The sequence below is a fragment of the Pleurodeles waltl genome, chromosome 4_1 (assembly GCF_031143425.1).
Source record: "Pleurodeles waltl isolate 20211129_DDA chromosome 4_1, aPleWal1.hap1.20221129, whole genome shotgun sequence".
Taxonomy (NCBI): domain Eukaryota; kingdom Metazoa; phylum Chordata; class Amphibia; order Caudata; family Salamandridae; genus Pleurodeles; species Pleurodeles waltl.
In genome coordinates, this window is record NC_090442.1 from 114,940,527 (window position 1) to 114,963,995 (window position 23,469).

The following is a 23,469-nucleotide window of genomic DNA, read 5'->3' on the forward strand; positions in this document are numbered from 1 at the left end:
ATGGGTGGACCACTGTTCTGCCAAGATTTTGTTTTCTATTACTCCTGAGGACCCTGGAGACCCTGAGGCAACTACTTGCCAGAATAGCCTAAATTCCTTATGTTTGAGTGCCCCATGGAAGGCCTCCCACATATGTGTTTCCTACTATTGCTTGGTGGAAGTTAGGCACTGTTTGTAATTATTCCTGGCGGATTGAGCCCACAGCATTCTTGGATTTAATGGCCTTTAAAAGTTCAATTTTGGACATGCAGCATTGTTTAGTGTGCCAGGTTTGCCATGTTTAACGCCGGCAACTGCCATTTCAAAGCACCAGCCGGGCGTCATATTTAATGATTGACGGTAGCCAGCGCTACGGCCTGGGGAGCGTCAAAATAAATGACACTAACCGGGCAGCGGAGGCGTAGGGAAGACTGGGGGTTGTGCGCCAAAGAATGATGCAAGTCAGGTTAGAGTAAAAAATATTGACTCTAACCTGACTAGCTTCATTTGTTTGATGCACAACCCCCATGGAAATGACTCCTGTCTTAGCAAAGACAGGAGTCATGACCCCCTGCCCAATGGCCATGCCAGGGGACTTCTGGCCCCTGGGCATGGCCATTGGGCACAGTGGCATGTAGGGGGCCCAAGTTAGGCCCCCCTATGCCACTTTAAAAAATAAAAAAAATGAATACTTACCTCTACTTACCTGTACTTACCGTAGATGGGTCCCACCATATATGGGTGTCCTCCATGGGTGGGTGAAGGTGGCAGAGGGTGTCCCTGGGTACAGGGAAGGGCACCTGTGGACTGCTTCCATGGTCAGAGACCATGGAAATGATCCCACAGTTCCCCTAACGCCTGCCCTGACCGAGGCATTAAAAAATGACTCTAAACAGGTTTAATGCCATTTTTGAAGGCCTTCCTCCTCCCGTGCATTATTTTTGCACAGGAGTATAAATAAGGCGCAAATGTCTTTGAGTCACTTTTTGCCCGGGAATGCCTACCTTGCATCTCATTGATGAAAGGTAGGTTTCCACAGTAAAAAAATTACTCTAACTCCATAAATTTGGCGCTAGATGGGTCTAACGCCAAAGTATAAATATGGAGTTAAGTTTGTGCTGGATTTGCGTAAAACAAATGTTGCAAATCCGGTGTGAACAGACTATAAATATGCCCCTATGTTGCCTACTCTTCGCAGCTTTCTTTTTAGGTTGCTCGAAGTCAGCTGAGCAAGAGTCACGGGTGCCACTTGGATCAATTTCACCTGAATCTGGGGGGGTCGTTGCTACGTCAGTCGTGTAGGGAACTTCATGATCAACTCTGTCCTTCGAGGTGTCCTCGGTGTGCAATGACAGTCCCCTCTCTGGGAGGGCTATCTCAGAGCTGATAACTCCGATGTCTCTATGGAGAATTCTGTCAATTGAGGTAGGTTTAGCGGGTATATGGGCCAGCTGCCCATTCAATACTTTCCTTTTCCCCATCCTACCCTCCTTGCCTCAACTTGATCACTTTAAACAACCCCACAAATTTGAGTAGGAATGGCCAAATTGAAAATATATAATGTAAAAGGGCCCTCCTGGGCACAACGGGTTCTTCTGGCAGTGTGCCCACATGGTCCAGCAGCACCCACCCTGCATCACCGTAAAGGTTACTCTGCCTTGCAGATGTTGGGTACCCCTAGTAATACTAGATAGTTCCTTTGAAGTTTGGGGTGGTTCAAAGGGTTTTCCTTTGACCCACAGATGCCTCCCCTAAATTTCCTCCCTGTCCATCCTGAGGTTCTAGAATGCACATCGTTATCTTTAGTGGGGCCATTCTCTGGCTTTGAAGCCAAGTGTCAAAAACCTCTCACCCCAATCTATCTATCCAGCCCAAAATGGCAGGCATCTGTCATTCTGGATTATAGCGGTCACCTGAGGAATGTACGGATGTGCTCTACACCATGACCCGTAGAATGAGGCCTAATTTACAAGACACCAAAACCATTTCAGCACCGAGAAATGCCCTCTTCCTAGAAGTGGCAATTCTAGGTCATTGATGACAAATCCACCTTTACCAGCATTCTGAATTAAAGGATACTAAACATCATGAGGCTGCTCCCCTGCAATACATTACTGCAGCCAGACTTGATAAGACTCATTCTCCCATGTTACCTTTTGGGTATAGCATCACTCATAGGTAGTGCGAACACCCATAGGTATTTGGCACTCTTTAGGGCACATACGCCCTGGCACACACCCATGCCTGCTGGGGCAAGTGGGACACTTTCTTTAAAGCCACCTCAAAGGTGCACATGCACCAGTGCTACCCTGTTCTATCAGGCTTAGTTCCTATATTAAGATACCCGTGTGCAAATGTGCACACACTGGCAAGTGAGGCCAGCTCCCCTACCTACATAGGAAAACTATCAGGGTGCAAGTTGCACACACTGGCAAGTTCTGCCAGTCTCATTTAAGCATATGTTGCCCTGATGCAAGTAGGCACCACAAGGCCAGCTATGCCATGCTCTTCACATAAGCGTGCTACTCCAAGGCCTGGGATCATATTCCTACATCTAGAACAAGTGCAGTTCCATGCTTATTTTTTATTGCTTTTAGCATATGATGTATTATCACCATTGAGGGTGTGCTATGTATTGTAGTTTAGATATGTGTAAAAATACTTCCCCAGGTGTTGCACTCCTCTAGGAGTGGCACCATACCAATGGGAAGACACATAGTTCAAATACAGTACTTGTCTTGGGGTGCTGTATTAGGATAGACTACTTCCCTCTGGTTGGTATTGCAAGCCATCCAGAAGGAATTTTGATTGTGTTTTACTGACCCCTTCCCCATTAAAACTTTTACTGTCTGTGGATAGATTGCATGTCTGGAAACCTGTGCCAGTGGTGCAAGTTGTAGTTGAACTGCCTTGCCTGCTTTGCAGTAAATACTGCGCATGATTTAATATAGTTATTACTTCCTTAGTCTGTAAAGCTTGTAGATCAGGAAACTAAGTGTATCCTGACGATACAAGTCAGGTGGCCCATCATTTCTTAGGGGCTGCAGTAAAACAATGTGTGAGGTGAATGAAAATCAAATTAGCTTTGGTGTTCTTGGTAGGTCATGTCCTGCTTGGTATTGTTTAAGAACAGTTGCAGCTTTGCATGTGTGAAAGTGCCCATTGTTGGCATCTATATGATTGTTGGAAACAGCCCTTTCTTCAGGGTTATCCCCAACTTTTTCATTTTCTCATATTGTTCTGACCTTCTTTTTGTTCACTTTAGGACTGCTAACAAGGGCTAAAGTGCATGTGCTCTATCCCCTAAAACTTCATATGATTGCCTTACACCTTTTTAGCATATTTAATTTACCTGTAATTCCCTTGCAAAGTGGTATACCAAATACCCAGGCCTGTAAATTAAATGCAACTAGTGGGCCTGCAGCACTGATTGTGCCACATACAGAAGTAGCCTTTCAAACTGATTTCAGGTCTGAAACTACAGTGCCTGCGAGCGCGGTTTACTGCCACATTGCCTTGGCAATTCAAACTACTTGCAGAGGCCTAAACTCCTTTTTTACTACACCTAAGTCACCCCCAAGGTAGGCCCTAGATAGCTCTATGGGCAGGGTGCTATGTATGTAAAAGATAGGACATGTACTCTTATGATTTACATGTCCTGGTAGTGGCAAACAGCCTATTTTGTTCACTACTGCAAAGACTGTTCCTTTCATAGGTTTGCATTGGGAATTCCCTTAGATATTTTTAAGTGGTAATTTCTGATCTGAAAGGAGTAGTGTGGGCATGTTTGGCATGTTTGGAATGGTAGTGAGAAAATTCTGCTTACTGATGTACTTAAATTTTGCATTACTATTTAAGAAATGCCACTTTTAGAAAGTGGGCATTTCTCTGTGTTTATAACTCTAGTGTTTTGCAGCCTGACTCCAATCCACCTCTAGGGCAGAGTGACAGCCACAACACAGGAGGAGCTAGGTGTGACAGGAGAGGCATCTGCATCCATCTGCTTAATGATAGTCTTTCTGGGCTGGAAGTGAGGGAGGCGGGTGCACTTACATTTGTTTAGACTGTGTCCCTGTCTCACACAATGGGCTGATTTACCCCTACTGATGTCTGGAGCCAGTGCAGGGTTGAAAGGGCTTGTGTTAAACTTAAAAGGGTTCCTTTGAAGTCACCTCTTGAATAATTCTATTTTAGGGTATGGGTACCGGGGCTCTGAGCCCATGTCTTTACTTTTTAGAGCCCTTTTGAAACTGGGACTGAACCTCTGGCTCAACTGCACCAAGGACTCATCTGGACTGTTCTTCTGTTGTTGCCCTGCTGCCTGCTAGGTGGCATACATGGCTCACTGGTTTGCTTTTCTGCTTGTTGCCATTCTGAGAGCTGCTCCTTAACTGTGGGGTCTCCAGGAACCATTGAACTGGGAGGAGAAAAAACTGTATGTGCTGACCTACTACTCTTGTGGTAATGTCCCCAATGTGTGCTCTCCAAAGGCCGTGTTGATGCACCCCTTTTTCACTTCAGAGTCTCAGGGCAGTCAAAGACTTTGATTGGGCACCATTGCTATGGGACTCTGAGCCCAGCAACTCCCAAAAACCAGCACTCTGTTGCTTGCATGGCCGGGCCTCCTAAAGTATGGGGACTGGCGCTGTAGCACCGGAGAACTGACTGTGACCCAGGCATCTTGAAAGACTGACAGGCAGGCCGGGGGACCAGACTTTACTGCTGATGGACTGGCGCTGCAGCACTGACGGCTGCCTGCTCTTTGCCTATTCCCCAGCAATGCACTCAGGCTAGACAGGCTGCCATCCATAGGAGCATTGCCTAGGGATCCAAGAATCCCCTCTAGGATGCAGCACCAGCCATAGCTGCAGCTGCCCTCACCGTCAAGACGATTGGATGTTCCTAAAGCGATGCCACGGTAAAAAACGCACCCGCTACAGTGCCTCCACATGGTATTTTCCCTTTAGCATGGTCCTCCCACTAAGGGAGAAGTGACAGGCTTGGCAAGGGGAGGAGCATAACATGGTCCACTCTTCCCAGAGGGGGTCTCATAGCTCCCAAGAGCCGCAGCCCGTGGCTGAGCCATGGGCGCTGATCTTAAACCCATCGTGGGAGAAACCTCAACAGAACTCTCGTCGGAAATCCTTGCCCCATCCAGGAAGCTTGCTGGGGGGGTCCTCTCAGGAAAGTACAGTATATCACCTAGTAAGTCGACAGGAGCCCCTGGGCCTTACGTTTATGAAAACATTACAATGGACTCCATAGTTGCTGGATAACCCCTAGTATGAGTACAGGTGTGCTACACCATAAAGTCTGTCAGTGATATTTTGTGACCCATGCATGTTACTGCAAACTGTGAAGAGTTATGTGGTGCCTGCTGCAATGCCTCCTGCATTTCATGCTCTAATGTTATCACTTATGCCATTTTGTTTTGATTTGACAAAATAATGGGTACCATTTCAGGCTCAGCATATCATGTACGGTGCTTATGATACATGGTGATCTATATGTGTTATGCTATAACCTCTGTGTTCCATGCTCTGATGTTGTGATGTATGACATATTTTCTTGCATAGTCAAGGTAATGAATACTGACTCAGAATTGCATAGTGTGCACAGTCCTTATGAATAATGTCATTTTGGTCTATGTTATATGCAAAATATACACTGTGTATTTTTTATATAGGCCTGTGTTGAATCTCTTTTGTGGTGAATTTATGGTGTCACTGGTATGAGTGTGTTGCGCAAATGCTTACACATTACCTCTGGCAATAAGCCTGACTACTCTGCTCCAAGCTACCAGGAGGTGAGCACTTACTTGCCCTGTGTAACTTACTTGGTGTGTAACTTTCTCACCCTGACTAGAGTGGTGGGTTCTGCATGGCTGAGAGGCCTACCCTAGCCAACCGCCCCATTTCTAGTAATGATCCAACTCCAACCATGAGTAAAAAATGTCAAAGGTATATGCTGCATGTGCTTGTACTACAAAACGTACTACACCCCTGAGTTGGGGCATCTCTTTTTTGAGATGTGTATGATCGGTGAAACTGCTGCCCTGTAATTTATTCCTATCATAACAGGAGCAACCATGTTTGATGGACAGACTATATTAACATGAATAAGATAAAAAATACATAAACCACAGACCCTTTTAAAAGCCACGCTTGATAACCCTACAAAATACAGAGGTTTCCTATTCTGAAGCAGAGGCTATTATTACAATGGACAGTATACAGAGGTATACTGTATTTGTAATATATATATTTTTTTAATGTGTCATCAAAAATTGCTCAGGAATCCAGATAATTCAGACACACCCATTTTGGCACCAAATATTGTTATCTGGGCCGAACCCCAGAGTATCCATAGAGTGCTTACAATCCAGCCACATATCAAGGATTTTTGCAATCTTGCAAGGGGTAGGTAACAGACGCAGGTCAGCCAGCCACCACTGGGAGCCCTAAAGAAGTGGTCGATTTCAAACTAATTATATCTCATTTTTGTCTCCATTTAAGAGAATGATACCCCAACCAACCGGCTACCTCGGAGTTTGTTGGAAATAGCCCTCTCTACAGGGTTACCCTTCCTCCTCCTATGTTTTGCTGGATTTTTATGCGTTGGTCTCAGGACTCTATGGCCCATATTTATACTTTTTAGCACCGCATTTGCGTTATTTTTTTACGCAAAAGCGAAGCAAACATACAAAATACAATGATATTTTGTAAGCTTGCTCCAATTTTCCGTCAAAAAATGATGCAAATGCAGCGTAAAAAAGTATAAATATGGGCCTATGTACTTTACCACTGCTAACCAATGCTTAAGTGCTTGTGCTCACTCCTCTAAACATGGTTTGATTAGTATACACCTGATTGGCCTGTTTAATTTACATGTAAGTCCCTTGTAGAGTTGTACACCATATACCCAAGGCATCTAAATTAAATGCTACCAGTGGGCATGCAGCACTTATTGTGCTACCCATCTAGGTACCCCTTTGAAAAACATCATAGACATCTTTGCTCCCTCTTGATCAGTGCAACCACCTATATCCTCCTCGGGGACCTCAATTTCTACCTGGAAGGCACCACAGACCCCAACTTGATAACAGCCACAGCAACCTCCAACTCACCCAGCTCATCCAAGGACCAATCCACAAGACAGGTCACACTTTCAACCATATTTTCTCTTTCAACAACAGGATCTCCACCACCCACATGACCCAGCTCACATGGTCTGACCACTTCATAATGCATTTCAATATACCCGCCCACCAAGCCACCCCATCAGAAGAACCCAAAGTACCATCAAGACACTGGGGAAAAATATCCAAAGAAACTGGACCTAGTCCCTACAGGAGCACCCACCCAACCAAACAGGGAACGTCGATGCTGACACCAAGGTCTTCAATAAATGGCTCACTTACTGCACCAACTGCAGGCAGTCCAAGCGCCACTGCAAACAACTTGAGAGAAAATGGAGTCTAAAAAACATATCACTGCAAGATTAACATACAAAGCTGGCCGCAACCTCTAAAACCTACAACCAACAACTACGAGACATAAAGAAAAAGACCCTAACTCTCAGACTCACAGCCAGCCCAAACAATGTCATAGAGCTCTTCATCATGTTCAAGAAGATCTCCATCCCCACAGCTGCCGGCATCATCCCATCACAAGCACTCTGCAATGACCTCTCAAATTTCTTCAAACAGAAGATCACAACACATTTGATCCATAGCATACTGATACGAATTCCAAGCAGGACACCTCCCTCATTGTCACACAGCAGCTAAGCAACTAGAACCCCCTCCCGCCCTGGTGAACACCATATACTCAGGAGCCCCTTCAGACCCATGCCCCCGTCATATAAAAGCTTAGAAGAAACTTCCTCTCCCCCTCACTCACCACTGTCATCAACACCTCCATAAACATGCCACATTCCCGTCTTGCTGGAAAAATGCAATAGTCAAAGCCCTATTGAAGAAACCAAAAGTGGACCCCAACACCCCCAGAAGCTACAGACGCAACTCACTCCTTCCTTTTCCTGCTAAAGTCGTGGAGAAAGCCATCAATAAATTTGCAGACCAACGAGAAATCCACGAACTCCTAGACAGCTCCCAATCTGGCTTCTGCACCAATCACAGCACAGAAAGAACCCTTGTTTTGCTTATCGATGACATTTGAAGCATCATCGACTGTGGAGAAATGGCCACATTCATCCTCCTCATCCTCTCTGCAACTTTTTATATGGCCTCCCACAACTTACTCATCAGAAAGCTTCAGCAGTTCGGTAACAGCCCTCCAGTAGATATCCTCCTTCCTCACAGACAGAAATCAATGAGTGAGACTTCCCTCTCCACCTCAGAACCCAAGAAACTTATCTGTGGAGTCCTTCAAGGATTGTCACTCAGCCTAACACTCTTCAACATCTACATGGTGCCCCTTGAGGACATCATTAGAGCCCACAGTATCAACATATTATCCTACGCCGATGATGTGCAGCTCATCCTCTCTCTCACTGACTTAACCAGCACCACCAAAGCAAAGAGCACCAATTGCATGAGGAATTGTCACTGCCAGGAGAAAAACAACTGCTCCCAGCTCAATGCAGACAAAACCAAAGTCCTTATCTTCGGCAACAACCACTCCCCCTGGGATGCATCTTGGTGTCCTTCCAAACCTGGAACTCCACACACCCCTACAGACATGCTAAGAAACCTCAGAATCATACTTAAGCCCAACCTCTCCATGAGCAGACAGATCAATGCAGTCACCTCATCATGCCTCCAAATCCTGCATAGTCTACACAGAAGTTTCAAGTGGATCCCACTTAATAGCAGACAAACAGTCAACCATGCTCATATCACAGGTACATGAATATGGAAACACCAACTCCAAACCACCCAGCACGCCTCTGCCTGACTTATCCTGAACATCCCATGAAATAACCACATCTCTACACACCACAACAATCTCAACTGGCTGCCAGTTCAAGCTACTCACTCATGCCTACAAAACTTTCCACAACATTGGCCCAGCATACCTCAACCCCCACCTCAACTTCTACCAGCCCACCAGACACCTTCGGTCTGCATCCCAGGCAAGAGCACACCTTCCATCGCAACTAGGAGGCCAGAAGCGTAGGCTGCTCCTTCTCATACCTCACACTCACAACCTGGAATGCCCACCTATGACACTTCAGAACCTCCCTTATGGGCTTCCAAAGGAACCTCAAGACACAGCTCTTCCAGATGAAACAGGTATGATCTCCTCCTCCCCTATCCTGCTCTACTCAGTGCCTGGATACTCTCACTGATGATTAGCCAAAACCACAAAGCATAACAAAACGAGTTACTGTCCTGTAGAAAAGAAGACAGCCAGTAAATACTGGAGGTCAGTGTCTCTCAGCTTCGGACAAGGAACTGCATGTGATATTGTGTCTGTAGGAAAGTAGCCTCTTTCTAGCTTGGTTACCCCCACTTTTGGCCTGTTTGTCAGTGTGTCTGACTGTGTCTACTGGGATCCGGTTAACCTGGACCACAGTAGTTATGCTCTCTCCCTTAAATTTGGTTGTTTCTTACTGTTATCACAGTATTTCACCTACAATTGGCATACTGGTGCCCTCTTATAAGTCCCCAGTACATGGTACCCAGGGCATTGGGGTTCCAGGTGATCCCTATGGACTGCAGCATATATTTTGCCACCTTTAGGGAGCCCATGCAAAGGCTTCTGCAGGACTGCGATTGCAGCCTGCATGAAAAGATGCAAGCACCCTTTCACTGCCATTTACACTGCATCAGGTCACTTATAAGTCACCCCTATAGCAGGCCTCCAGCCCTGAGGGCAGGATGCAAAGTACCTGTGTGTGAGGGCACCCCTACACTAGCAGAGGTGCCCCCATGACCTCCAGGACCATTTTCCCAGACTCCGTGAGTGCGGGGACACAATTTTATGCATGTATGGGACATAGGTCACTACCTATGTCCAGCTACATAATGGTAACTCCAAACAGTGGTATGTTTAGTATCAAACATTTTGGAATCATACCCCAAGGCTTTTGCAAGCATTGGTTGTATGATTCCATGCATTATGGGGGCTCATTAGAGGACCCCCAGTGTTGCCATTTTCAAAGCAGTCCCAGCTGCTGCCACCTCACAGACAGGTTTCTGCCCTCCTCTTGCTTTAAAAGCTTGAGCCCGGGAAGGCAGAACAAAGGATTTCCTTTGGGAGAGGGGTGTTATACCCTCTCCCTTTGGAAGTAGGTGCTACAGGCTTAGAAGGGGTAGCCTCCCCAAGCCACTGGAAATGCATTGAAGGACACATTTGGTGTCCTCCTTGCATAAACGAGTCTTCACCAGTTCAGGGACCTCCAGTCCCTGCTCTGGCGTGAAAGTGGACAAAGGAAAGGGGAGTGACCACTCCCCTGTCCGTCACCATTCCAGGGGTGGTGCTCAGAGCTCCTCCAGAGGGACTCTGGGTTTTGCCATATTGGATTCAAAGTTGGCAGGGAACCCTTGGAGAATCTGACTGGCCAGTGCCAGCAGGTGACATCAGTGCCCTCCCCTGAAAGGTGCTTACCTGGTTCAGGGATATTTAGGGTCTTTCCTTTGGGTGGTTCTTGAGATTCAGATTGCAAGGCTCCAGCAGGAATCCTTTGCATCCTCTACTTCAACTCCTCACCGAGGAAACTGCATGTGGACCCTCCAGGAATTTCCCAAACTGCAACAAGGAAGCAAGATGCCTTCTGCAACATTGTATCTTCAGCTCCTGCTAGCAACTGCAACTGTTTCCCGGTCGTGCATCCTCTGAGGACAGTCTGTCTTCAACCTGCACCAGAAGAGCGAAGGAATCTCCCTTGGGGTGAAGGAGTCACTACCCTGCTTCAGCAGGCACCTACTGCAATGACGACCGGCTGTGTGGATCCCAACTCCTGCTGAGCTGTGTGGATCCTGCATCACGGGTGGTGGACTGAAGTGGTACCGATGGTCTGGACGTTCCACTCTCCACCGATGGTGTATGTAAGAGCTTGCCTCCCCACTCAGAGCAGGCATTAAAAGGGGGCTTCCATTATTTATATTGGGCCCCTATGTACTCTGCAAGAATAGCGCCAATATTTTGGCGGTACTCCTGCAGAGTACATCAATAGCATCAATAAAAATGATGCTATTGCCCCTTACCCTGTGCCATGGTGTGCCATATGTTAGATACGGCGCTCACATGGAGGTCATTGGGGGATGATAAGGGGCGCAAGGAAAGTGGCGCTGGACTAGGTTCATTGCCACTTTTCTTAAAGATGCCCCTAAGTTTCTACATGAGAACAATAGCAGTGGTAGCCCTAATCTGCCCATCTAAACCCAGGAAGGAAGCCCAATCCCCATACCTGTCTTAGAGGTAACAAAGCTGTCTATTAGTCTGCTGGCAATCCTCCCACGTAAACAGAGAGAAAGCGTGAGGTTTCAGCAGAAACTGCAACGACATGTGGCAATAGATAGCAAGCTGGCTGGAATGACCCCTCTGCCTTATTTTCGGGCAGCTTGCTGTTTCATAATAAAACATGTTGGTTGTCTGAGAACTGCCCAGACATGCTAATGCATTTTGTCTGTGTAAGGTAGACGTTGCAATCTCTGTATCGGCAATGCCTGGTAAACCGTTGTGCATAGCCTTGGAGTGAGCACATGATGAAAGTGTGCAGAGAAATGAAGAACAACTCTGCATGAAAGGGCAACTGATATAAAATAATAGAATATCACCACTAAAATGAAGTCTGTCTAAAATAGTAAGCGCTATAAAATGGCAAGTGACTAGGTGAGAGGGCACTGGCCTTAGACGCAGGCTGAAATAAATGTGCCTACATAAAATGCTAAAATAACCTCACAACAGCATGGTGGGTGAAAACCAACGGACTTGATGCAGACCAAGCCATTGCCAGTGTTTGAGATGAATCCCAAGCATTTCATCCATAACTTTGCTGCAATAGTTCAGGGAGAAGATTGCAGGCATTATTCACCATGATCACATCTTACACTACAGAGGAATATAGGATTTGTGTAGACTTGGCACATGCGATGTAAAAAAAGAAGAAAACTAATAATACTGTCAATGTTCTGGCTTCATTAGTTATAGATAAAAGCCATTAATACAAAAGAATGTAGATACCTTTGCAAAGTACTTCAAATTATAATTTCAGACTGCAGTGGATCATAATGCTATAGAAAGTCCCTATGGCGTGAGTTAAAACAAACTGACTATTCTGGTAACCAACTGGAACTGGGTACAGGAACAAGACAGGGGTGTACATTATTCCCATTACATCCAAGGCACATTGTGGGACAGGTGCAAAGCACATTTCTGTGAAGATGGTATATGGGTCATTCTCTTATTTAGAGATGTAGGTAGCAATGGACCAGACAGTGCATTGCATTCTAAATGATGGAGAATATTAGACACATTGAACTTAATGATGGATTTCTGTTAGGTGCTTCCACTATCACTAAGAGGACAGGTAACATTTCAAAAGATGACCATTTTCCCTTATGGTCTATACATTTTGCTTTCTTACTTGCCCAAACCGAGGTTTTAAAAGATTACAGGAAATGACGGACTGCTTCCTGTGGGAAGACAGAAGACATACACCGAGCCTAGATGCAATGGAAAAATTGAGAAAGGGACACATGACACCCAATACCAAGAGAAATATTTATCAACTTTGCACACTATGGCATATGTTTTGCACTTTTAAATAGCACCAGCTCAACCCAAAGATATTGGAGCACTTTACAGGAGCATTCCTATTTTTAGTATTTTGATGAGCCCAGTATCATAGCATGTTGAGCTGACACCAAGACGTGAGCATGGCTCTCCACTGTTGAAGTCAGCCCTCCTGCCCTAATGCTGCATCCTCTCCACAGCATGTGGTGTCATGTTTTATAGAGACAAAAGGACTCTTGATACTGCTCTGTATGGAAGAAAGTCAAATTATAAACCTTGCAAGGCATTATTGGATGCAGTTCTGCAAATTGGTTTGAATGTCTCACAAAAACCCAGGCCCTGACATACCTGGACCAGTCCTCCTACAGGTCAAGGCCCTTGCGGACCCGGCTTCTGTGTCTCAAGGCACCCCCTTTGTCATTCATACTGCTCTTGCACTCTTTTCACACTCTCTCTCATGACACTTTGGTGGTCATTACAATCCTGGCGGTTGGTGTTAAAGCGGCAGTAAGACCGGCAACAGGCCGGCGGTAAAAAAAATGGAACTCTCCGACCGCCATGGCTGAACAAACAAACAGCACAGCGGTCACCGCTAACAGACAGGCGGGAGACAATGTACCGCCCACAGTATCACAACCTACCAATCCGCCACCTTTTTTGGGGCGGATTCACCGCAAACAAAAACACGGGGGAAACTGGACTTCAAAGGGAAAACACTCACCTCTGCATACCGCACGAGGAACCAGGACGCCATGGAACCAGAGCTCCACATTTTTCCAGCCTTTATCTTCTTGCTCTTCTACCAGGAGCACGAACGCCGGAGGCGAAGACCACGGTGAGTACTGCACCTACGACACAGGGAAGGGGGGGAGGGAAAAAACAGTGACACGCAACACGCAACACCCCCACCCCCACCCACGACAACACACACACTAATACAGCATGATACATTACAGTTACACCCCCCAACCCTCCCAGAAGAATGCAAAGACAAAAGAAAATTAGTGTAACCATTGTAATCTATTAAAATCCAGTACGCAAAAATATATATACACTATAAACAAATATATACACCAAGAATACAAGTCCAGGTATTGCACCATTTATGTTCGTGGACCACTGGGCCCACACTGCATGGGCGAGGCCCACACAGGATACCCTAACATGATGGATAAAACACTGCAGGTGCATCAGATAGAAATGAAACAGGCACCTCAGGGGAAAGGGAAAGGGTGGGCACCTCAGCCAGTTGAGTGCACAACGCCAAATCCACGAGGGGGCCACATGCCCACTGTTCAATCCTGGGGAGTGCAAAGCCACAGTCTCACAAGTCTCTACATTGAGTGGTTTGCCCACTGTTCAATCCTGGGGAGTGCAAAGCCACAGACTCTCAAGTGGATAACAGTCTCCACTGGTTCTGGAGGGGGCTTTGTGCCCAGAGTGCTTCATCCTGTCAAGGACAGAGGTAGTGGAAGTAAATCTTCACTGGTTCTGGAGGGGGCTTTGTGCCCAGAGTGCTTCATCCTGCCAATGACAGAGGTAGTGGATGTAAATCTCCACTGGTTCTGGAGGGGGCTTTGTGCCCACAGTGCTTCATCCTTCCAAGGACAGAGGTAGTGGATGTAAATCTCCACTGGTCCTGGAGGAGGCCTGGTGCTCAGAGTGCTTCATCCTGCTCGTGGCGGACTCAGTAGAGTCAGTGCTTTTGGCGCTCATGGGCCACCAGTGGTTGTGGCAGTGGTGTCCTTGGCAGCGGTGCTCTGGCGGTGTCCTTGGCAGCGGTGCTTGTGGCGGCAGTGTCCTTGGCAGCAGTGCTGGTGGCGGCGGTGTCCTTGGCAGCGGTGCTGGTGGTGGCGTGTCTTTGGCAGCGACTCAGCTGCTGGCGGTCCTGTCTGGGCCAGCGACTCAGCTGCTGGCGGTCCTGTCTGGGCCAGCGGGGCTGCTGCTGGCAGTCCTGTCTGGGCCAGTGGGGCTGCTGGCGGTCGCTTCCTGGGCAGCAGGGCTGCTGCTGGTGGTTGCTTCCTGGGCAGCGGGGCTACTGCTGGCGGTCTTGTCTGCGCTTCTTGGGCAACGGGGCTGCTAGCGGTCGCTTCCTGGGCAGCGGTGCTGGTGCTGGCAGTCCTGTCTGGGCCAGCGGGGCTGCTGGCGGTCGCTTCCTGGGCAGCGGGGCTGGTGCTGGCGGTCTGTCTGGGCCTGCGGGCTGCTTCTAGCGGTCCTGTCTGGGCCAGCAGGGCTGCTGGCGGTCACCTCCTGGGCAGCGGGGCTGGTGGTCCTGTCTGGGCTTGCGGGGCTGCTGGCGGTCACCTCCTGGGCAGTGGGGCTGGTGCTGGCGGTCCTACCTGGGCCAGCGGGGCTGCTGGCGGTCGCCTCCTGGGCAGCGGGGCTGGTGCTGGCGGTCCTGTCTGGGCTAACGGGGCTGCTGGCAGTTGCCTCCTTGTAGGAGGCTGGACTGGCTTGTAGTGAGTACCAAGGGGTACTTACACCTTGCACCAGGCCCAGGGATCCCTTATTAGTGTATAGGGTGTCTAGCAGCTTAGGCTGATAGATAATGGTAGCTTAGCAGAGCAGCTTAGGCTGAACTAGGAGACAAGTGAAGCTCCTACAGTACCACTAGTGTCACTTGCACAATATCATAAGAAAACACAATACACAGATATACTAAAAATAAAGGTACTTTATTTTTATGACAATATGCCAAAGTATCTCAGAGTGTACCCTCAGTATGAGGATAGCAAATATACACAAGATATATGTACACAATACCAAAAATATGCAGTATAGTCTTAGAAAACAGTGCAAACAATGTATAGTTGCAATAGGATGCAATGGGGACACATAGGGATAGGGGCAACACAAACCATATACTCCAAAAGTGGAATGCGAACCACGAATGGACCCCAAACCTATGTGACCTTGTAGAGGGTCGCTGGGACTATTAGAAAATAGTAAGGGTTAGAAAAATAGCCCACCCCAAGACCCTGAAAAGTGAGTGCAAAGTGCACTAAAGTTCCCCAAAGGACAAAGATGTCGTGATAGGGGAATTCTGCAGGAAAGACACAAACCAGCAATGCAACAACAATGGATTTCCAGTCGAGGGTACCTGTGGAACAAGGGGACCAAGTCCAAAAGTCACAAGCAAGTCGGAGATGGGCAGATGCCCAGGAAATGCCAGCTGTGGGTGCAAAGAAGCTGCTACTGGACAGTAGAAGCTGAGGATTCTGCAGGAACGACAAGGGCTAGAGACTTCCCCTTTGGAGGATGGATCCCACACGCCGTGGAGAGTCGTGCAGAAGTGTTTTCCCACAGAAAGACCGCCAACAAGCCTTGCTAGCTGCAAATCGTGCGGTTTGGGTTTTTGGATGCTGCTGTGGTCCAGGAGGGACCAGGATGTCGCCAATTGCGTCTGTGGACAGAGGGGGCGTAGAGCAAGACAAAGAGCCCTCTCAGAAGCAGGCAGCACCCACAGAAGTGCCAGAACAGGCACTACAAAGAGGAGTGAAACAGTGCTCACCCAAAGTCGCACAAAGGAGTCCCACGTCGCCGGAGGACAACTTAGAAAGTCGTGCAATGCAGGTTAGAGTGCCGTGGACCCATGCTTGGCTGTGCACAAAGGATTTCCGCCGGAAGTGCACAGAGGCCGGAGTAGCTGCAAAAGTCGCGGTTCCCAGCAATGCAGTCTGGCGTGGAGAGGCAAGGACTTACCTCCACCAAACTTGGACTGAAGAGTCACTGGACTGTGGAAGTCACTTGGACAGAGTTGCTGGATTCAAAGGACCTCGCTCGTCGTGCTGAGAGGAGACCCAGGGTACCGGTAATGCAGTTCTTTGGTGCCTGCGGTTGCAGGGGGACGATTCCGTCCGCCCACGGGAGATTTCTTCGGAGCTTCTAGTGCAGAGAGGAGGCAGACTACCCCCGCAGCATGCACCACCAGGAAAACAGTCGAGAAGGCGGCAGGATCAGCATTACAGAGTTGCAGTAGTCGTCTTCGCTACTTTGTTGCAGTTTTGCAGGCTTCCAGCGCGGTCAGCAGTCGATTCCTTGGCAGAAGGTGAAGAGAGAGATGCAGAGGAACTCTGATGAGCTCTTGCATTCGTTATCTAAGGAATTCCCCAAAGCAGAGACCCTAAATAGCCAGAAAAGAGGGTTTGGCTACTTAGGAGAGAGGATAGGCTAGCAACACCTGAAGGAGCCTATCAGAAGGGGTCTCTGACATCACCTACTGGCCCTGGCCACTCAGACCAGTCCAGTGTGCCAGCAGCACCTCTGTTTCCAAGATGGCAGAGGTCTGGAGCACACTGGAGGAGCTCTGGGCACCTCCAAGGGGAGGTGCAGGTCAGGGGAGTGGTCACTCCCCTTTCCTTTGTCCAGTTTCACGCCAGGGCTGAGAGGTCCCTGAACCGGTGTAGACTGGCTTATGCAGAAATGAGCACCATCTGTGCCCATGAAAGCATTTCCAGAGGCTGGGGGAGGCTACTCCTCCCCTGCCTTAACACCTTTTTCCAAAGGGAGAGGGTGTAACACCCTCTCTCTGAGGAAGTCCTTTGTTCTGCCATCCTGGGCCAGGCCTGGCTGGACCCCAGGAGGGCAGAAACCTGTCTGAGGGGTTGGCAGCAGCAGCAGCTGCAGTGAAACCCCTGAAAAGGCAGTTTGGCAGTACCAGGGTCTGTGCTACAGACCAGTGGTATCATGGGATTGTGCCAACTATGCCAGGATGACATAGAGGGGGCAATTCCATGATCATAGACATGTTACATGGCTATATTCGGAGTTACCATTGTGAAGCTACACATAGGTAGTGACCTATGTGTAGTGCACGCGTGTAATGGTGTCCCCGCACTCACAAAGTCCAGGGAATTTGCCCTGAACAATGTGGGGGCACCTTGGCTAGTGCCAGGGTGCCCACACACTAAGTAACTTTGCACCTAACCTTTACCAGGTAAAGGTTAGACATATAGGTGACTTATAAGTTACTTAAGTGCAGTGGTAAATGGCTGTGAAATAACGTGGACGTTATTTCACTCAGGCTGCAGTGGCAGGCCTGTGTAAGAATTGTCAGAGCTCCCTATGGGTGGCAAAAGAAATGCTGCAGCCCATAGGGATCTCCTGGAACCCCAATACCCTGGGTACCTCAGTACCATATACTAGGGAATTATATGGGTGTTCCAGTATGCCAATGTGAATTGGTGAAATTGGTCACTAGCCTGTTAGTGACAATTTGGAAAGAAATGAGAGAGCATAACCACTGAGGTTCTGGATAGCAGAGCCTCAGTGAGCCAGTTAGTCATAACACAGGTAACACTTTCAGGCACACTTATGAGCACTGGGGCCCTGGCTGGCAGGGTCCCAGTGACACATACAACTAAAACAACATATACAGTGAAAAATGGGGGTAACATGCCAGGCAAGATGGTACTTTCCTACACTCCTGGGCAGTGGAGCTGGTGCTGGCGGTCCTGTCTGGGCCTGCAGGGCTGCTGCTGGCCGGATCCTGGGCAGCGGGGCTGATGGCAGTCTTCTCCGCTGTGCTGATCTTCCCAGACTTGCTGGGTATCTTGTGCCCCTTCCCCACCTTGTAAGGTGTTGCAGCTGACTCCACACGCCCACCTGTACACCTGGGAGCGGCTTTGGTGGCTTTTGTCTTCCCCTTCTCCCGCCGGGCACTGGCCAACTTTTGATGCTTGACAGGTGGGGGACTGTCCGTGCTGTGGCTCCTTGACACACTGGCTGCCCTGCTGCCTGGTGAACTCCAGAATCAGGTGACTACTGGCACCACTGGTCCCGCCGCTGTTGTGGCTGAGGTGCTTGGTTGGGACCTGGAGTGTCGGGTCGTAGGACACTGACGGGGTGGGGGAGATGAGGGAAAGAGGAAATGTTTCTTAGGAACACTGGGATGGGTAGCTGAAGGGGGTTTGGGAGTGGAGGAAGAGGTTGTGGTTGTAGGAGGTGCCGTTTGGTGACTTTGGGTGAAGGTGCATGCGCTGGAGGCTGTCTTGAGGTGGATGGGTGTTGGGTGGGTGTGTGGCTGCGTTTGTGTACCTTGGGAGGTGGCGTCACAGACACACTGGGAGAGGACACAGGGGATGTGTGAATGGTAGTGGGGCTGGTGAGCGCACGTGAGCTGGGTGTGGTGGTGGGTGTGCTGGTGATGGAAGTACTGGCTGTAGATGTAGTGCATGCAGGTGTGAGTGGAGACAAGACTGGGAGGGAGGAGGGAGACGAGGAGGAGGGGGACACTGTGGAGGCAGTGGATGTTGCTATGTCTGCATGTGTATGATACTTGTGTGAGTGCCTGTGGGATGTGTGGGGCTTATGTTTGCCTGAGCTTCCTTTGTGTGTTGAGGTGTTTGCTTACTGGTCTGATGGTGTGCTTGGGGTAGGCTGAGGTACAGGGGATTGGGTCTCGGTGGAGGAAGTTGGAGGGGGGAGGCTGGAGACAGGGACAATGGCTGCCATTAGTGCTAGGGCCAGAGTCTGAAAAGCTTGCTGAAGGGCTGCCTGACCAGAATGAATGCCCTCCAGGAATGCATTGGTTTGTTGCAACTGCCTCTCTACACCCTGGATGACATTCAAAATAGTAAACTGCCCAACAGTGAGGGATCTGAGGAGGTCAATGGCCTCCTCACTGAGGGCAGCAGGGGTGACTGGGGCAGGGCCGGAGGTGCCCGGGGGCCGAAGGAGATGCCCACCCTCCTGGGTGAGCGGGCACGGGGCAAAGGCTGAGGGGCTGCTGGGAGGGCGGTGCTAGAGGGGGGGTGGCAGCGGCTGTACCTGTAGATGCGGGGGCACAGATGGGGCCACCACCACAAGGGAGCTCCCATCAGAGGACGAGTCCGTATCACTGGTGTCAGCTCCTGTACCCGCCGTGGAGCCCCCCTCGCCCTCCGTCCCACTGGTGGCTTCAGACTCCGTTGTCTCACTCTCCAGGGCCATGTGTGATGCAGCTCCCTCCTGCTCCGGTGCCACTGCTCCTCCGCCTGATGATGCTAATGCACACATGTACAGCGAGACCACAAAAAGTGGCGGTTAGACAGAAGAAAGACATGTTGAGTGCATGCATTACCGCAACCGTTGGTGGACACGACAGACACAGAAGCCCCCTGTACTACGCCGCGCACTTGGGCTCCACTATTCAATCCCTGAGACATGGCCTACAAGGCTATGGCTGATATCTGCACACATGGATGTCACAGGAGCCTGACTAGGTGTAGTTGGCACTGTACCCAGGTGGGGTGGGGTGCCACAGGGTCTGCCTGAAAAAGGGGACTTAACTAGCACACTCGCCCTGGCCTAGGGAAACCCACAGCCCACCTCCCCCACCCAGACACCTCCACTGCGTGCTGAATCAGCAGAATGAGTGTGTACTCACCCCCTTGTTGCTGCTGTGATGCCCTGAAGCACCCATCCAACTCTGGGTACGCCACCGCCAGGATCCTGAACATCAGGGGGGTCATGGTGCGACGGGCACCCCTCCCACGTTGGGAGGCCATCCCCAGCTGGACCTCTGCCGTCTTCTTGCTCCAGCGACGAATGTCCTTCCATCTTTTACGGCAGTGGGTGCTCCGTCTGTGATAGACCCCCAGGGTCCGGACGTCCTTGGCGATGGCACGCCAAATATCCTTCTTCTGGTGGGCCCTGACCTACATGAATTGTACAGGGGAAAAAGAGAAGTGATCACCAACTGCACCGTCACAGTCATTGGCCCGCATCCCTATCTTTGCCATCTGGCACATGCACTCTCTGTCGTTTCATGAACGCATCATTCTCCCTTCCCCTATCTTTCATCCGCACAACTCCACACAGGCATTGCCCATGCAGCATGCACACAGTGCACTTACCTGTTTGTCTAGAGGACCATAGAGCAACGTGTACTGGGGGAGGACCCCATCTACGAGTTTCTCCAACTCCTCTGTGCTGAAGGCAGGGCCCTTTCCCAAGACGCACGAGCCATTGTTGCTTCCAGACTGAGGTCACAGCAGCACTTGCAGTGTAGGTCCTCTCCTGTTGAAGATCAGGTATCGAGTGATTGAACAGATAGAAAATGGCGGTCACGTCCGTGGCGGTGCATACCATCACCGCCGGCGTACATCGTCATAGGCTCCTGGGACCCATAGGTTCCAATGTTAACCAATGCAGAATTGCGCCGCGGTCTTCGACCGCCTACCGCGACGGTGTACAATGCCAGCGTAGTTACCTCACATCCCATTGTCCCACTTTACAGGTCAGGCAGCTGCAATTTCAGGGGCCCACATGGCTTTATTTTAACTGCGTCACACATACCTAGGCCTTGCCTCAACACTCATACAGGCAAAAATCGGGTTATGAATGGTTTTCTGAGTAAGCTGTGTTTACGTACCTCTGAGTTGGTTGACTCTGTGTTCACTGTTGTCCTTCATAGGCACCGTCCGCTGGGACATGTGAGGAGATGGAGGCATCCTACGGCGAACAGACCGCTGGTGGACCTGTCGACAATGGAGGAAAGACATGTAATCATCACCTAAAGGCTTGATCGTGCCACAATCCTGGAAATGTGTGCCCAGTTGGAGCCAGACCTGATGTCAGCTATCCGCCATCCCACAGGAATCGCCCCTCAAGTGCAGGTGCTGTCAGTACTCCATTTCCTTGCAAGTGGGTCTTTTCAAACTACAGTGGCCATAGCATCAGGGATGTCCCAGTGTTGGACCTGGCCCTTTTACAGGGTCATTCCCCAGACTTTTTGCTCTTTGCCTCCTTATTTTTCTGACCTTTGTTGGCTGACGTTTTGACTCTGAGCACTTTTTCTCTGCTAACCAGTGCTAAAGTGCATGTGCTCTCTCTAACAAATTTGGTATGATTGGATTATACCTAATTGGCATATTTAATTTACCTATAAGTCCCTTGTAAAGTGTTATCCCTATACCCACTGCCTGTAATTTTAATGCTACTAGTAGGCCTGCAGCGCTGCTTGCGCCACCCACTGAAATAGCCTGTCAAAACTATCTAAGGCCTGCTAGCGCAGAGCCTGTGTGCGCAATTTTCTGCCACAGGGACCTGGCATCTAAATTTACTTGCCAGGCCCAGAACTCCCCTTTTGCTACATGTAAGCCACCCCTAAGGTACGCCCTAGCTAGCCCTTTGGGCAGGGTGCCATGTATGTAGAAGGAAGTACATGTGCCATGTTGCGTGGCCTGTCCTGGTAGTGACAAACAAGCCTAACTTGGTGTCTCACTTCCATGAGTGCTGCCTCCTCATAGGATTGCATTGGAGATGCCCTGCCTTATGTGTAAGGGGTATTGTCTGATTTATGAGGGGTAGCGTAGGTATGTTTGGTATGGTTGTGATAGTGGTGAGAAATGCTGCTTACTGGTGTAGGTGTATTTTTTATTACTATCACAAGAATGCCACTTCTAGAAAGTGCGCATTTATCTGTTCTTATGACTTTGGTGTTTTACAGCTTGTCTCCAATCAACGTCTGGGCAGACTGACAGTTGGGGCTTTGTGCATACTTCTCAGACAGCCTAAACACAGGGAGGGTGGAGGTGACACAGAGGTGCATTTACATATTGTAAAGCCTTCCTGGGCTGAGAAAAGGGAGAGGCGGGGCACACCTGCATTTGTAAAGACTGTGCCCTGGCCTCACACAATAGGGTTATTAACCCCCCACTGATGTTTGGAGCCTATGCTGAAAGGAGAGAGGGGGCACTCCCAGAACCAGTTGTAACTGGCTGGAACCTCCTCTCCCTACCATTGTGAAACACTTTAAGAACTGACTATAAGTACAGGGGAATTTTCCCCACAATTTGAACATTCTTGGAACTGGAAACTGGACCCAGAACGCTGATGAATGGACTCACTAGGAAACCACCTTGGACTGCTGCTGTAGTGCTGACCTGTGACCTGCCTGGTCACTAGGAGGAACTGCCACCATCAGCATCCCTTGTGCTGGTCTGTAGTTGGGCCCTCCAGCCCTGTGCTTCCTTTGACTCCTGATTGCTTCCAGGGGCGGGGTGCTGTGCCCCTGACCCCTGCACTGATCTCTCCAGCATTTGCTTAAGCACTTTGGAAAAGCACTCTTCTCTTAAAGTTGCTGGAAAAGATCACTGCTGCAGCCCAGGCTGCAAGTTTGCCTTTAGCGCTGTAAAAAGTGCTGTGCTCTGCTCCCCAAGATCACTGCTGCAACCCAGGCTTTTGATTTGCCTTCAGCGCCGGGTCCGCGCTGTTTCTAGTGCCCCCGGGGCACATTAACAAAAGAATCGGAGCAAGCGTGCTCCTCTCGGCGCTACGTTTTCATTGTAAAGCACTTTGTGCAATTTGCTTGTGAAACAAACATTTGTAAATGACATAGAACTGTATCAAACTATTAGTAATTAGGGACAATGGGCCAGATGTAGCAAATTCCGGCATTGCGACTCGCAAATTGTCCCTGACACCATCTGCGGGTCGCAGGGGGGTCGAAAAGGCACACCTCATTAATATTAATGAGGTGGGTCGCAATTTGCGACCCCCTTGCTAGTTGCAGCACTCACAGGGATACTGAACACAGCAGACCACCATGTCTGTGACTGCTTTTCAATAAAGCAGTTTTTTTTTTTGTAATGCAGCCCGTTTTCCTTAAACAGAAACGAGTTGCATTACACACGAAAAAATTAAACATGTCAGTTTCATTTTTTCAGGGCCATTCACAAAGGGGAAGGGGTCCTATGGGGACCGACCCCTCCCCTTTTGCGAATGGCTTACCACCAGTGTGACACTGGTGGTAACTGCGAATTGCTTTGCGACCGCGTTCGCGGTCACAAAGCAATTCTGCATT

At 49.2% G+C, this 23,469-nt stretch overlaps 1 protein-coding gene across 1 annotated transcript in view; it reads right to left on the reverse strand.

Moving 5' to 3' along the window:
* The window catches only part of LOC138287443 (glycine N-acyltransferase-like), a 308,817-nt gene that overhangs the window by 73,303 nt on the left and 212,045 nt on the right, over positions 1–23,469 (reverse strand). The gene's annotated exons all lie outside the window — the stretch shown is intronic.